We start from the raw sequence: 13655 nt of genomic DNA on the forward strand, positions 1-13655 counted from the left end.
TCTGGACAAGCCAGACCAATCAGTGTAGCGATGGCGGCGGTCAAGGCTAGGTCTCAAGAGGGGTGAGGGTGACTGAAAGCCTGCAATGAACACACACAGCAAGGACGCTTACAAATTACTCCAGGCAGGTGTTATATCAAAAATATAGACACATTTATTACAAGGCCTTTGTAACATCGACCATAGTAAAGACTCACGATAAAACTCAAGCAAACCAACACTTCACAATCAATACAATATATGTACAAGACCGAGGGGTCTAACGAGTTAGGAGCACAAAATATGCAGACCACCTAGATGGGGAGGAAAACAGGCAGTGCAAGTAATCGTTAGGTCCAGTTCGACATCAGATACCACCTAACTAGAAGGAAGTCTGAGCCCTACGTAGAGTGGAGCCTTGTGCTCAAAAGTACCTGCACACGCGGGTGCCAACGGGCCAAGGAGTGTCTCTTTGGGGAAATCAGGCAGTTCAGAGAGGTGAACAAACGATGGTGAACAGACCTCCGACCTCCGCTACTCAAGCACAGCCTCCACTTGTGGGCAGAAGCAGGGTGCGAGTACGGAGAAAGGGGTGCTGCTTTTCAACAGCGGCGGAGAGCCACAGGCTTCTGCAGGAGGGAGACCGGTTCAGGGTATTGACTACTCACCGGTCACTGATGCAGGCAGACCCAGGCTTCTCCGAGTTAGTTTCTTCGCTGGCAGGTTCAGATGCGATCAGAGGGACGTCCCGGCGCCATGTAGATTCCGTGGCAGCAGAAATCAGGGTCGAGTGTGTCCCAAACACAGCGAACACGCACAGATGGTTACCTCAGCAGGGCAACTCGGCAGCCGCTTGTATTCCAGACCCAATGTACACTTCTCACTTCAGACCTGGGAACGCCAAGTGTACGAAGCATGTGAGAGTGTCGAGGGCTCGGATTTCAGCAGCAGCCACACGGCGGTAACAGAGCAAGGTTCCTGTGTAGGCTGGTCAGTCCGCTGGATGGCCCAGGGACGCTTCCGAAGGCTTTCGTACATGAGTTGGTGATGATGACGAGAATAGTTGTTCCCACTATTCTAAAGGGTTGAAGCACGAGTACAGGCCTTCTCGTTCGATCAGAGCCAGAGTGGTCTCACAGGACTACAGCAGTGCAGGGTGCCAAACCTTCAGCGGGTCACCAGCGATTCCTCGACTCAGATTCTTAGTTGCAGGATACTTGGCACCTTTATCCTTTGTTCGTGAGAACTCATGAGCTCGACATGGTAGTGGTGTTTCCAGCCTCCTCTTATCCAGGGTTCCCTTTGCGCCAAAAAGGAGAGGGCCCAATGGGAGATCTGCTCACAAAACACTCACACCATACGTGGACCTATCACGGACCATGGTGGTCCCAGGCTTTAAAGACACACTAGACTCTCTGGCACACAGGATGTGTATTGGGACCAGACATCCCAGCCCACATCCTGGAGGCTCACAACAGGCCTGCAGAAGCCCGCAAAAGCATCTGTGTTTCGCGGGAAAGTACATGCCAAAATAAGGATGGCCCCGGGTCGGCTCAACCTGGGGAAGGTGAAAGGGCAAGATGGTCAGTGAACAGATCAAAGAACCTCGTGGTCTGGCCATTTTGGAAGCCAGGCCACCCATCTTGGCCAAACGCGAGAGGTGCGGTTAACAGGGCAAAAGGGAGTTCAAAACACAAAGAAACGATCGCTGCCACCAGTCCCGTCCGTGACATACTTGCACAGTTCGTTATAAATCCATCAAGAGTTACTAGGGCCTGTAGAATGACTAGAGACCCGAGAGTGCAGTAACTTAGCTTACAGTGCCCTCTTGTGCCATGTTGCGCGAAGCTGCAACATGAGAAAAGAACTACGGAAAACAACGTTTCCCGGTACTGACTGTCGTAAGGGCATGTCAGTTTCCCCATAAGAATGATGCGAAAGCCCAGAGGAGTGCGGCGCAAGGCTGTAAAACAACAGCAAAAAGTTTGGGGGTTGCCACATGGAAGGAAAATTACCTACAATATGAAATCTTTCCTAACACATATATTTGACCACAATGCAATTAACAGAGACTGGGATAAATTGAATGTTGTTAAGCCATCATAATTTATTCTAAGTCAGGACATTTTCATCTTTGATCTGAAAGAGTATGGCATTATTACTTTCTGATCTAAAAGACATTGCAAAGTGAGCTAAGAGTGATTACTTACTTCCCTGTGCAGAATCTGTAACTTTAGAGTACTTTTAACATCTTGACACCAATAAGTAGTCAAACATAATAGGAGTTTTTGTTCTGTAGTTCGAGTGTAATATGCTGAAATTCAACCACATACCCCTACATTTAGCCTTCTCATATTTAATTTTATAACGCTTATCATCCACACTAACCCATTTAGTGTAACTATATTCCCCAGAAAAACTGCTTTCACGCTATTCCGCAGGTCATTCATCCTAATGTAATCATCATCAGCTTCCAGTTTCAAATTTGCCAGACATTGTGCAATAATGTTCCCGCAATTGGATGACCTTAACAGTTGGCTACTCCATAATAGTATTATGTGTGATATTCTATAGTTCCATTATACATTGCTAACCAAGCGAATCGTTTATAATTAGCACCAACATATGTTGATTTTTTGTATACTGTTTCACATCTGTCAAGCCTCTTAATATGTAGGGTGAGGTTGATGGGAGATATCAGGCTAGCTGGAATCCAGAATTATCACAATATATGTGACCAATAAAATTAAAATTAAAAACATGTTACTAATCCGATGTGAATGCTTGGTTCCCCAAAGTATCACCCTTTTGTCTATATAATGCCAGCTTAGTAAAGGTTTCCAGAGTATGCATGAAACCCTCGATTAAAGGAGATTGCATGGCCCATGTTTCTGGATGGCCTATAATCCCATGTTCTTATTAAAAAGATCCCTGCAGTGATCAGTGCCCCCCGGTGTTCCCAGAAAGCAGTGCCACTACTTCTGGCCTTTATTACGGTTGTTGCATTTGTTTGGATTGGAGCATAGACAGTAGCAAGAACCAAATCCATATCAACTTTCTTTCAACTTCTTTTCATGCCACTTCATAATTATGTGTAGGAGCACATACTATATGCACACCCTTAGATGTTCTTGTGATTAGTAGCTTCTTTTTAATGTTTGTGCTAATATTACCCATCTTGAGCCAGTCAGTTAAATCATTTATATGGTTTTGTTTCTATTCTTGTGGGTTGTCTTTTCCCATCTAAACACATTTTTTGAAGCTCTGTCTAGATATCTCTTCATCACACCATTAGTAGCTTTTGAATAAAACAACTTTAACTGCGTGTGTGCCCACGTCATATAAAAACCCAATTTAATTAACTTTTCAACTGTATATCACCCTCAAACCAGGTATTAGGTGAAGAGATTCAAGCACCACTACACAAATAAGTGAGGGGGGTTGCGAGCTTTTTTCCTCTGAAAACAAATTTGCAATGTATATACCTTCTTCTCCCATTTGAACATCCCTTCTTCCTTCCATATAAATGCCCTCTTATGTATATTAGTTTAAGAATTCACGTTGTACAGTATTGTTTCAAAAACATGATGATCTAATTCATCTAATATTTCTGAAGAAACTGTTTTTATGAGGTTATCCACTCTTATTTCCTGGGGTTACTGTTCATCTTTAAGCCCTATTTTGGAAATAAATTATTAATTTGAAGCTCTTTTTCATTTACGGACAGGAAATACAATGTTTGTAATCTATGTATTTGTTATCAGCCTTCTTTCCAGAAGAGACAGCTTCTGGATAATTTGAATCCCTACTCTTTACATGTTTTTTCTCCTGTACTCACAACTTCCAAGATTTGCACCCCAAAAAAGGGCCATACAATTTTCATCCTTTTATCCGATTTCTCTTCAGCTTACCTTTTATAACTAGCTCAGAATTTTTTGTATTAAATACTGTATTCTGAAGTACCTCCAGCTCATGATGTGGTGCATCAATGTCATGTACATTCAACTGCTTCCACAACACCACCGTTTATAAAAAAGAAATCCTTAGTATGTGTGACCTCCTCTTTCATTTCCTTGTATCTACATTGAATGTCATGTCATTCATTCGCATCAGAATTCTGACAGTCCTGAGGACTCTGAAGAGCCCGATGAGGAAACAAACTCATAGTGCCTCTATTCTTCTCTACTGCCATAGCTGATTATGGCAATAAGCCCAGAGACGGCAGGCCATTACAGCATAAGGTAATGCCCACGGCGGGGCCCATAATTACAGGCACAACCGTAGCAAGGTCCTTAACGAAGGTCCTGGGGGCATTACCTCATGCGGTAATGACCCGAAGTTGGGGGGCATATTGACAGTACTACCCCAGCCCGTTAGACTGGGGTATTAATGGCTTTTTTTTACGACTGCAAGAGGCATTGCGTTTCGCGGACGGTAAAAGAAAAGTTTAAAAAAAGGCCACTGCAGATGAAAACATAGTCCACTTTCTCTTTCTCTAGCAGCCATAGTAAACAACGAAAATGGCCACCGAGGTAGGGTTGAAGGGACTACATATAGTCCTTACTCCCTTTCCATGGCGGGCATTCAAGTAAATGAGAACAAAAAGTAAACAGAAGAAATGGCCACCATAGAACATGGAGAAGGGACTTCATGTGGTCCCTTCTACTTTTCCATGGTGGCCTCATAGAAATGAAAAGAACACTGAAGACTGACGCGAGGGACGAACAGGGACACTTGCAGGCTTACCGTGAGGTAAGACTCGGAAAAGCACCAATCGGTGCGTTTGTTTTATTGATGATAACCCGTGACAGGTACTAATAGACTTTTCTCACCCACCTTAATTAAAGAGGTCTCCTAGGAGATCAGTGTGTCACATACTTTAATTTAATATATTCTCACACAAACCTGCAGTTGATATCAGAAAAAAGTGAAAATGTACAATCATTTTGAATCAATGAAATTCTTGAGTATTTATTTCTGCTCATTCTCCTTTTGGCATTCCATCAAATAGAGAGACTGTATACGTCAGTGATGTTTACAAACCATCAAGGGATATCTGTATAGTCTGTGGCTCACCTGCAGTGAATGTTTGTTCTTTCACAAAAGGAATGCTAAGTTCAATCAAATCATGCAAGTCATTGCTATTATATCCTAAAAAAACATGATCATCTTCCAAGTACCTTGCTTTCCGTCAATGTATATGTTTATCAGTTCAAAAAAGTGAAGAGTCAGATGACTGCCCAGGTACCTTTTGAAAACTAGCATTTGTGTCATTGTTATATATCAGTTTCCCCTCTCCCAAAAGTAGTGACAATATGTTTAAGTTACCATCTTACTCAAGTTTGCCATCCAAACATGCTCACCAAGCTCCCTTTTTTAGTTGATTCAGTGAAAAGCTGTTATTTTCCATTTAGTGTTCATATTCAGCTTTTTTGTGTTGTGATTTATCTTATTGACTGGAATTGATTTACATGTCTTCCCAAATGGTATTGCTGACCCTGGTTTTCTTATATTGTCTGGGATTTAAATGCCTAACATGAATCTTATTACCACCACACACCTCCCGGTGGGTGACATGGGAGAAATCTGCTTAACTTAATGTTAGGCTTTGGCAGGAGTGATCATCCATTTACCTAGGACAGCAGCATTAATCCATCAGCCTGCTCGCATTCTGGGGGCATTAATCAGAAGGGCTCATCCAATTACCTAGGTGGGAAACCTAAGTCTGTCACCGTAGCCCTTCCTCAACTTCAGCCACTCCGGTTGAAATATTAAGTAGTACATTTGTGATTCCCAATTAGATGTTGTCTATCTTAATGGCACTCCCCCACTCAGACATTCAACACACACTCACTGCTTCTCTGTGTAGGATGGCTTTCTCTCACGGCAGCTGTAGCATTGACCTTCTATCTTGCTGTAGCCAGCCCTCCTGAAACACATTGTCGACTGTGAAAATGGCAGACACTTTCCAACACTTAACTGTGTTATTGAGCAGCATGTTGGGCTGAGTATATGTAGAAAGCTGCAAAGCGTCTTAGTCCTAGATTCCTTCGCCACTGAACTCCATTGTGTGCTTCTTTACTCAGGTAGATCACAAACAGCCAATATTTCCAGCCAGCTACCACAGGCCCTTTCCAACACTTTGCCGTATGAGTGTTATCAAGCAGCACTTAGGTTCACATTAGTCTAACTGTGTGTCAGTTGCTCCAAAACTCCTTCCCTCAGGCCTAGTACCCTGCATTCTGTTACATGCCATCATAACTTGTTAGATGTGAAATAGCAACTCTTTTCAGCAAGCCGCCACACACACTTTCAAAACTTCAAACAGGACAAGGAATGCTGATAAAAAGTACGTTCCAACGAACCGTTTCTCAGCATGAATAGAAAGCTTGTGATTGTTAAAAGAAAGGTGAATTGTATGCTTGAAAATTCTTGAATTGTGATAGATCAATGGACACTGTAGTCACTGTGACTAGCAAACAGGACGACCAGGAGTATATGTACTGATAGCAAGGAAGTTTCCATCAAACAGTGCAATGCAAAAAAAAAAAAAACTCAGAATATGACACATAGACACATATGAGCTCTACATTGGGAAATCCATTGCGAGGCCTACATCTTTCAAATGCTCAGAGTTATTGATATGGCCTAAATGTATTAATTATTCCCCAAAATCCAAGTAGATGCCATTATAAGAAATGAAGAAAGGCAATCATAGGGACATTAATAGTAATACAGCTATCTATAAATAACAAGTGATAAAGAAAGATGCTGAAGAATGTTTGTATTCAAGAAGCAAATTATTAGTTGTTGACTCCTTGTTTTTCATGTATTACCCCATCCTTTGCACCTTGTGTGTTTTCTACCACAGCCTTGATAATGTATAGGGGTGTGAACAAATTATGTTGACTTTATTTTACTGTACAAATATTATGCAAGAAATGGTTTGATATACAGCACTATGGATTTAAAAGATATGTATGCAACATATTAATATTTGCTTTTATGTCTAGAATTATTATTGCCTATAGAGTTGTGATGCTATCTTGTGCATTTGAGACCACTTCTAAACAGGTTAACACTTATTTGACAGCTGGAGAGCAGCCTCAATTGAGTGGGAATATTAATTTAATTCATTTGGGAGTTTCATCCCCCAAGCCCCCGGTGCCATGTGTCCCCCCCAACAGAACCCTCCCTCCCAGACCTGCCCCATCCCTGACTCGGCCATGCTAAATTCCTCCCTGTTATAGTGAGCGTTGCGCTGGCGCTGCATACCTGTTGGACGGGGCTCTTGCTCTGCCCTTGAAGCCAGACATTCAATAGTGGAGTCCAGGTGGCGATGTAGAGCAGGGAACCAACCCAACTCCCTCCCCTGAACTGGCCAACAACGATTTGAGACACACTTAGGTAAGCACCTCCAGTCCTAATATAGTGCTCCGGGGTCAAAGTGAGGCTTGAGCAGCAAGTGGAAGCAACCGCGCTGCTCTCAGGACTGCACATGCATGAAACACCGAATACCGGCATCTGCGCATGCGCAGTGATTTGACAATGGTGCTGGGCAATGCACGGGACTGCCGGGTACCAGTGCGAGGCAACAGCCACCGTGGATACAGGCGCCAGAACGGGACACTGTGAGCCCCCTGATGCTGCATCCATGAACAGGTAAGTGGCACAGCACTCTCTGCCCCTCCACCTCCAGGCCACTTTCTCTTCGACCCCCCTCTTTAGCCACTTACCTGGTGTAGCAGCATTCTCTCACTCATCCAGCTCTGCTCTCTTCTGTTCTCCATCTTCCATTTGTGTGTTTCTATGGGGGTGTTTTCTGAGGATCCTATTTTCCGGGCAGTCGTGAAATACGGTCCATACATCTGCAGATGAATATTGTACAGAACTTAATACAGGACACTGTGTTTTAACAAAGGCTTTTTCAAAAAACGTATTTCCAAAAGAGAGAGCATTTGTCTGGCAATCTTTCACTGCTTCAGATTAGGCCTGGACAAATACGTATGGAGTATTTTCTATTCTGACTTAATTTCTACTGTATTAAGAATTTGTTAAACTTTTAAGAGATTCAGGAAATCGAATTTGGGCAGCCAGATATAACAAACCATCCTAGGTAGGGCTTTTAGACATTGATTTTGGGGATAGTTGTAGACAGTGCTCAGAAGAATCTAACTCTATTTTTCATTTTTACAAATAAGTTGAAAGGGTATTATTTTATAGGCGGGCAGACTAGGCAAGCCATGGTAGGGGCATTGGTAAGGCCCTCGCCAAATTATTTGCATATTTTGTACTGGTGTCACAAATGCTCATTCACAAAACTTGGTTTAGTGCAATAACTGACACTAGAACGTGAAACTCATTTAACATTTTAAGAACACTGAGTTAAGGGGAACATTGTTTGAGGGGTGCTGCAAAAATATTGGTAGGGTCTTGCTGGACACTCAGGCAGTAGTATCAGTGACAGGGTGATTTGGCGTGTGATGCAACACACTGCCTGGACAAAGCGGGATGTTGAACTGAGATGGCTTGATTGAACACACACACAACTTGGTTTAGCACAATAACGGACACATGGATGTGAATATTTGTGTTCATTCACTAGCACGCTTGGAGGGAAGGGGAAAAGTGTTTGGGATGTGCTGGGAAAAACTGCTTGTTGTGTCCTACTATCACTGAAGCAATCGAACTAGTGACAGGAAACCACCTGTCTGATCTGAGGAGTAAGCTTTGCTGGGCTGGCTTGATTGAACCTAAGCTCACACAAGATTTCGTTTAGTGCAATAGCTGACAACATGTGCATTTCCTTTAAATGTATTAGCACATTTTGAGTAGAGGGTGAAAGGTGTTTGGGTGGGCTGGAAAAACATGTTTGCAGGGACCTTCTGATCATAAGGTAGTGGCATTAGTGGAAGGAAGACTGGGGTTGTGATGCAGCACACCACCTGCATGCATGGAGGAAACATTCTAATAGGGATGGCTTGAATATTTAAGCATTGCAGCTTGTGTCAGCAGTTATGGCTAAGTGCAACAGCGTACAACATTGCAACATTTTGAAAAATAAACTATTAGGACTATCAGTGTCTGACGTGTGAGGCAATAATCATCAACAAAAAAGAGGTGCTCAAGGCTAGTGACAAAACATGGCAGAGGGAGAGTATGGTGTGAACATGTTGCACAGTTTGCAGCTGAAACAGCTTCTGCTGCAGCATTTGAGAATCTCCAAAGCATGAGTGCCTCCCTATTACAGCAGAATGAAGTCGAACATTCACCACAGCTTCAGTGTTAGACTGTTTGAGTTGGCTACTAGTTCTCCTAATGTCATCACATCCTTGGCTACGTCGTATACACCTTTCTGCCGGACCAAAGCCACTTTCCATAACATCTGAATTCCCTCACAACTAGCAAAGGAATACATCCCATCCGCCCATGTTGCAACAGACCAGGATACACATTCAAGTGTTGCAGGGGTCTCTTGAGGTACCTACTGAATATATTTTTTGAAGGGATGTGCATGAGGAGAGTTTGATGTTACAGCTCTCAGCAGTAGGTCAGGGGTAGCAGATATATATCAGTCACCCATGCTAGATGTGCAGATTTTTTTACCCTGGTACCCCCCTACATCACCTCATTCAGCCTATGAAGCTGGTGTGGTGATGACAAGTGTTGTGATGAATGGGTTGCATTTGATGATAGCCACTACCTTGTCATAAGCGAAAGCTGAGACAAATATTTGAGAACACTGAGACTGAGTCCAAACCCAACTTGAACAGTGAACCAGAGGAGCTGATGGAGGAACAAGAAAACTCTAAATTGGAACAGCACAATATCCACATGCATTGAGTGCAGATAATCCACAAATCATGAGGTCAATCAACACTCTTTTTGTAGAAGCTAGTCACAGACCCCAAAAGTATCAGTGGGGTAGTCAACATCATGAAATGGCAGCAGCAACCAGTCATGAATATGACACTTCTCGGTAGGATAGTTTAAGGGCAACATGCTTGCCTTGGAAGCAAGACGACACGGAGCAACAAAGGTTCCATCCCAGGGTCTACGCTTAGAAACCTCTGGGTATTAAGCACATTATAAATAACCTATAATATCATATCATATCACCATGTTGCCATGCCGAGTAAAAAGTTCCTTCTAATTCTGCTCCTGCCCAACATTCAGTGGCACCTTCTGCCTCTGCGGCAGGTACACAACACATATCTTCAATGTAGAATTGTTCGTCAGGCTCATCTTTCCACCAGCACTCTGTGCCTGAAACTGTTTCTCTTAGGAAGCCAGGGACCAACCTGTCTAGATCATAGCTGCTTAGCTATATAAAGTGATACCATGCCTAGTAATGGGAGCAACATATATAGCAACCTCCCAGGAATAATCAGACATTCAGCAGCATGCTGGTGCTGCATCACATTGTGTCCAAGAAAGTTGGAGATTTTTTAATACTGCAGAAAAATTGCTCCCAAGAACAAGTAAAGTTATAATAGTGGGGGGAAGAATAGGTATGTGCCAGAGCAGCCAGAAATATAATAACCATCCATGATTATGGCTGCTGAATGCTAAACTGGTGATAATTGTGTCTGGAGAACTTTACCCAGACAAATGCCATGGACCAAGGGAGAGTGACCAAGGATTCCCCTGTACCAATATTGGGGCCATCATCCAGTAGCTCAACATTGGCTCTCCCTTGGTCCATGTCATTTGTCTGGGCACTGTCAAATGCGGAGCATCAGCCACATTCCCTCTGTGAGTGACCTTAAAGCATCTATGGGATTTTTCCATTGCGGAAAAGTCCACGATGAAAAAGCTTCCATGAGAAATGTGTGAACCACAAACGGTTTGCACATTTCCGATGCAAACATGCATTGAAACCCCCACAGACCCACACCACCACCCACAACACACCCACCACACACCCCACCCACCCCCTTAACACACCCCACCCACACCTCCAACATACCCAACCCCTACTTACCTTTTCAGACGGTGTGCCCCTCCCTGCGGCTTCAGTTCCTTTTTTTTTTCCGGGTGTTGCGGGAGTGTCCCCCGCAACACCCTGCTCACTATACCACACAGTATAGTGAGCAGGGTGTTGCCGTGGACACCCCCGCAGTCTTTTTTTTTATATACTTACCTACAATGCTACCAACTAAGGTTCGAACTTTTGGTGTCCGAAACTTTGGTGCTAGCATTTTTAGGACTTTTTGTACATGCAAACTTTAGATTCGGTAAAACAGCACAATAAAACCCCACCTCTGGACACAAACCACCAAAGTGAAGACCCATTCCACAGACCCATCCAAAAGGTTTGCAGGACCATCCAGACCCACAAGCTGTCTCAGTAAGCCTGAGAACACACTAAACAAAAGAAAATGCTGCAGGGAATTAGAGAATAGTATCAGAAACTCCCCTAAAGCAACCAAACTGTACTCTCCTGAAACAGCACATAGCATGGGTCCTGATAAAGGCAGCTTTCCCTGGCCTTGCATAGGCCTACTTTTTGTAGATCATATCGACTTAGTCTGTAACCTTGACCTTCAAATTGACACAAAGGAGCTTGGAAGTCACATCTGATCCTAGCCTTCAGACAGATGATAAATGTCAGTCTGTGACAAATTGACATCTGCCCTGCAGGAGTACAGGATAAGTAGAGGTTAAATGCCTGCTCAGCCCTTACAATTATATAAACCAAGAGCCAACACAATCATGAAGGTAAATCAGGCAGAGCTCAGAGATATACCCATTTCACATTTTGTGGTAATGTGGTCAAAGGGAAGGTTATACTCTCGAGGGGTGTGAATGTGGTTCAGTTGCAACCCAAACATTGAAGTATAACGGTTCAAAATAAAGGAAAGTCCAATCAAGGTTCTATCAAATAGATACATTAATCAAACGCATCACATGCTATAAAATGTAACTAGAAAACACTGTAACCCCCCGCCCCCCACCCCATAGAAGTAACACAGAACATGCAAAGATTTAATAGATGCAGCACTCTGGGTAATGAGACAGATAGACATAAGGCAACAAAAGACCACAATGTTCAAAGGATAATTTCTCAAGGTTGCAAAAGGAATTAAAATTACCTATCCAGTCTCCAGGGCAGAAGATGGACCAGCGGGCATATATTAGTCAATAATGTATTTGCAAAGGTCTTGGTGAATCGACGGTGTTGAGCCATGCTTCTCGGCATCAATCGTGGATTCTCTTTGGTTCGTAGATGTGGCAGTTACGTTGGTCCAGCTGGAAGCTAGCATCAAGTTGGTGTCAAACAAAGGTAGTAGTGATTTCGAATTGTCTACTTGAGATATGCAGATGGGGCGGTCACCAAGATCATTTCAGCAGTCAGGAATGGACGGTGATCGAGCAGGTACTGGTAGGTGCAGGCGAGACAATTCTATGCGGGACTCGGAGGTTGCGTCATGGCTGATGCTTAGGATGGGGACTCTGCAAAGCAGAGGTACTACATTTGTTCCAGCCGAGGGAATGATGCACTTCAGCTGACAGAGTCAAACAGGTAAAAGGTGGTTTGAAAATCAATGATTGCCAAAAACATTGTTGAAGGGAGCTGATAGTTTGCTCAGGGTCAAACAAGCTTGAATCACCGCTTGCAGCAGGTTAACATCAAAAACAGGGATCTCAGCATTTCTGGCTTCTAGGTACTGTGAGTCCCATTCCAGAGTCGGGGTTAATCCTTTCTCGTGCTCCCAAACATGTGGGGGCTTGCACACACCTTCAGGTTCCTGCAACACAGTGAGATCTCGGGCAACAGGATAACTGGCAGGAGCAAAGTTCACCTCCAATGGTCGCTCAGGGTGGTTAGGCGACAGAGCTCACCTCTGTCTTTGAACACCTGCCTTCACCTCACAACTGGAGGACTCTGGAAAGGGAACACTTGTTTATCTGTGCAGCCGACTCAGAGGTGACCTCAGTGTGTGTAATGCAATGTGTGAAGCATATCCCGAAAGTGTGGCTTGTGTCTTCTGTGGAGCAGACAGAGATTAGCGGGCAGTGAGCTAAGCTGAGAAGCCGGAAAACATACATAGCTTGCAGTCCTGCAGTTTTTGTTTAAGGAGCCATCCTCCAAGCCAGCAGTCATCCCGGGTCAGGGTGGTGCTGCAGACACCGGGAGAAGACAGAGCACAGTAAAGTTTTAGTACCGCTTTGCTTGTGGCACTGTTGTCTGTGTTCTGCCTGTGCTGCTAGATCTGGTGAGCATGGATGAAATGGGCAAATAAGATTGCAAGCATGGAGTATTGGCTGGTTGGTGGGTGCATGCTCATTCAGCTCATTTAGCGGGAGAAGTGGGGATTGCAAGCTACACCCCACAGGATATCGCTGGCACTAGTATTAATTAGTGGTAGCTGAAGGTGTATATAGTATTTGATTATATGATGGTATAAATCAACCTTGCCAACCTAGCCACTCTGGTAAACGTTCATGGTGCCCACAAGTATGCTCAGTACTGAAGGTGCGAGTGCCTGATTAGGGGAGCTAGCCTGTGTGTGGTAAAAACACAAATAAGGCACTTAATCGATTATAATACAGTTATAATCACACCCTCCTCGAAAATGAAGGAAGACTTACCAGCATGGACAAAGAAGAAACCGCCTAATCACCTACAAATTATGCACGGGACGACGACTCAGATCGTACAATTGACCAAG

This window comes from Ambystoma mexicanum, chromosome 12 (assembly GCF_040938575.1).
Source record: "Ambystoma mexicanum isolate Mex_15411 chromosome 12, UKY_AmexF1_1, whole genome shotgun sequence".
NCBI classification, from domain to species: domain Eukaryota; kingdom Metazoa; phylum Chordata; class Amphibia; order Caudata; family Ambystomatidae; genus Ambystoma; species Ambystoma mexicanum.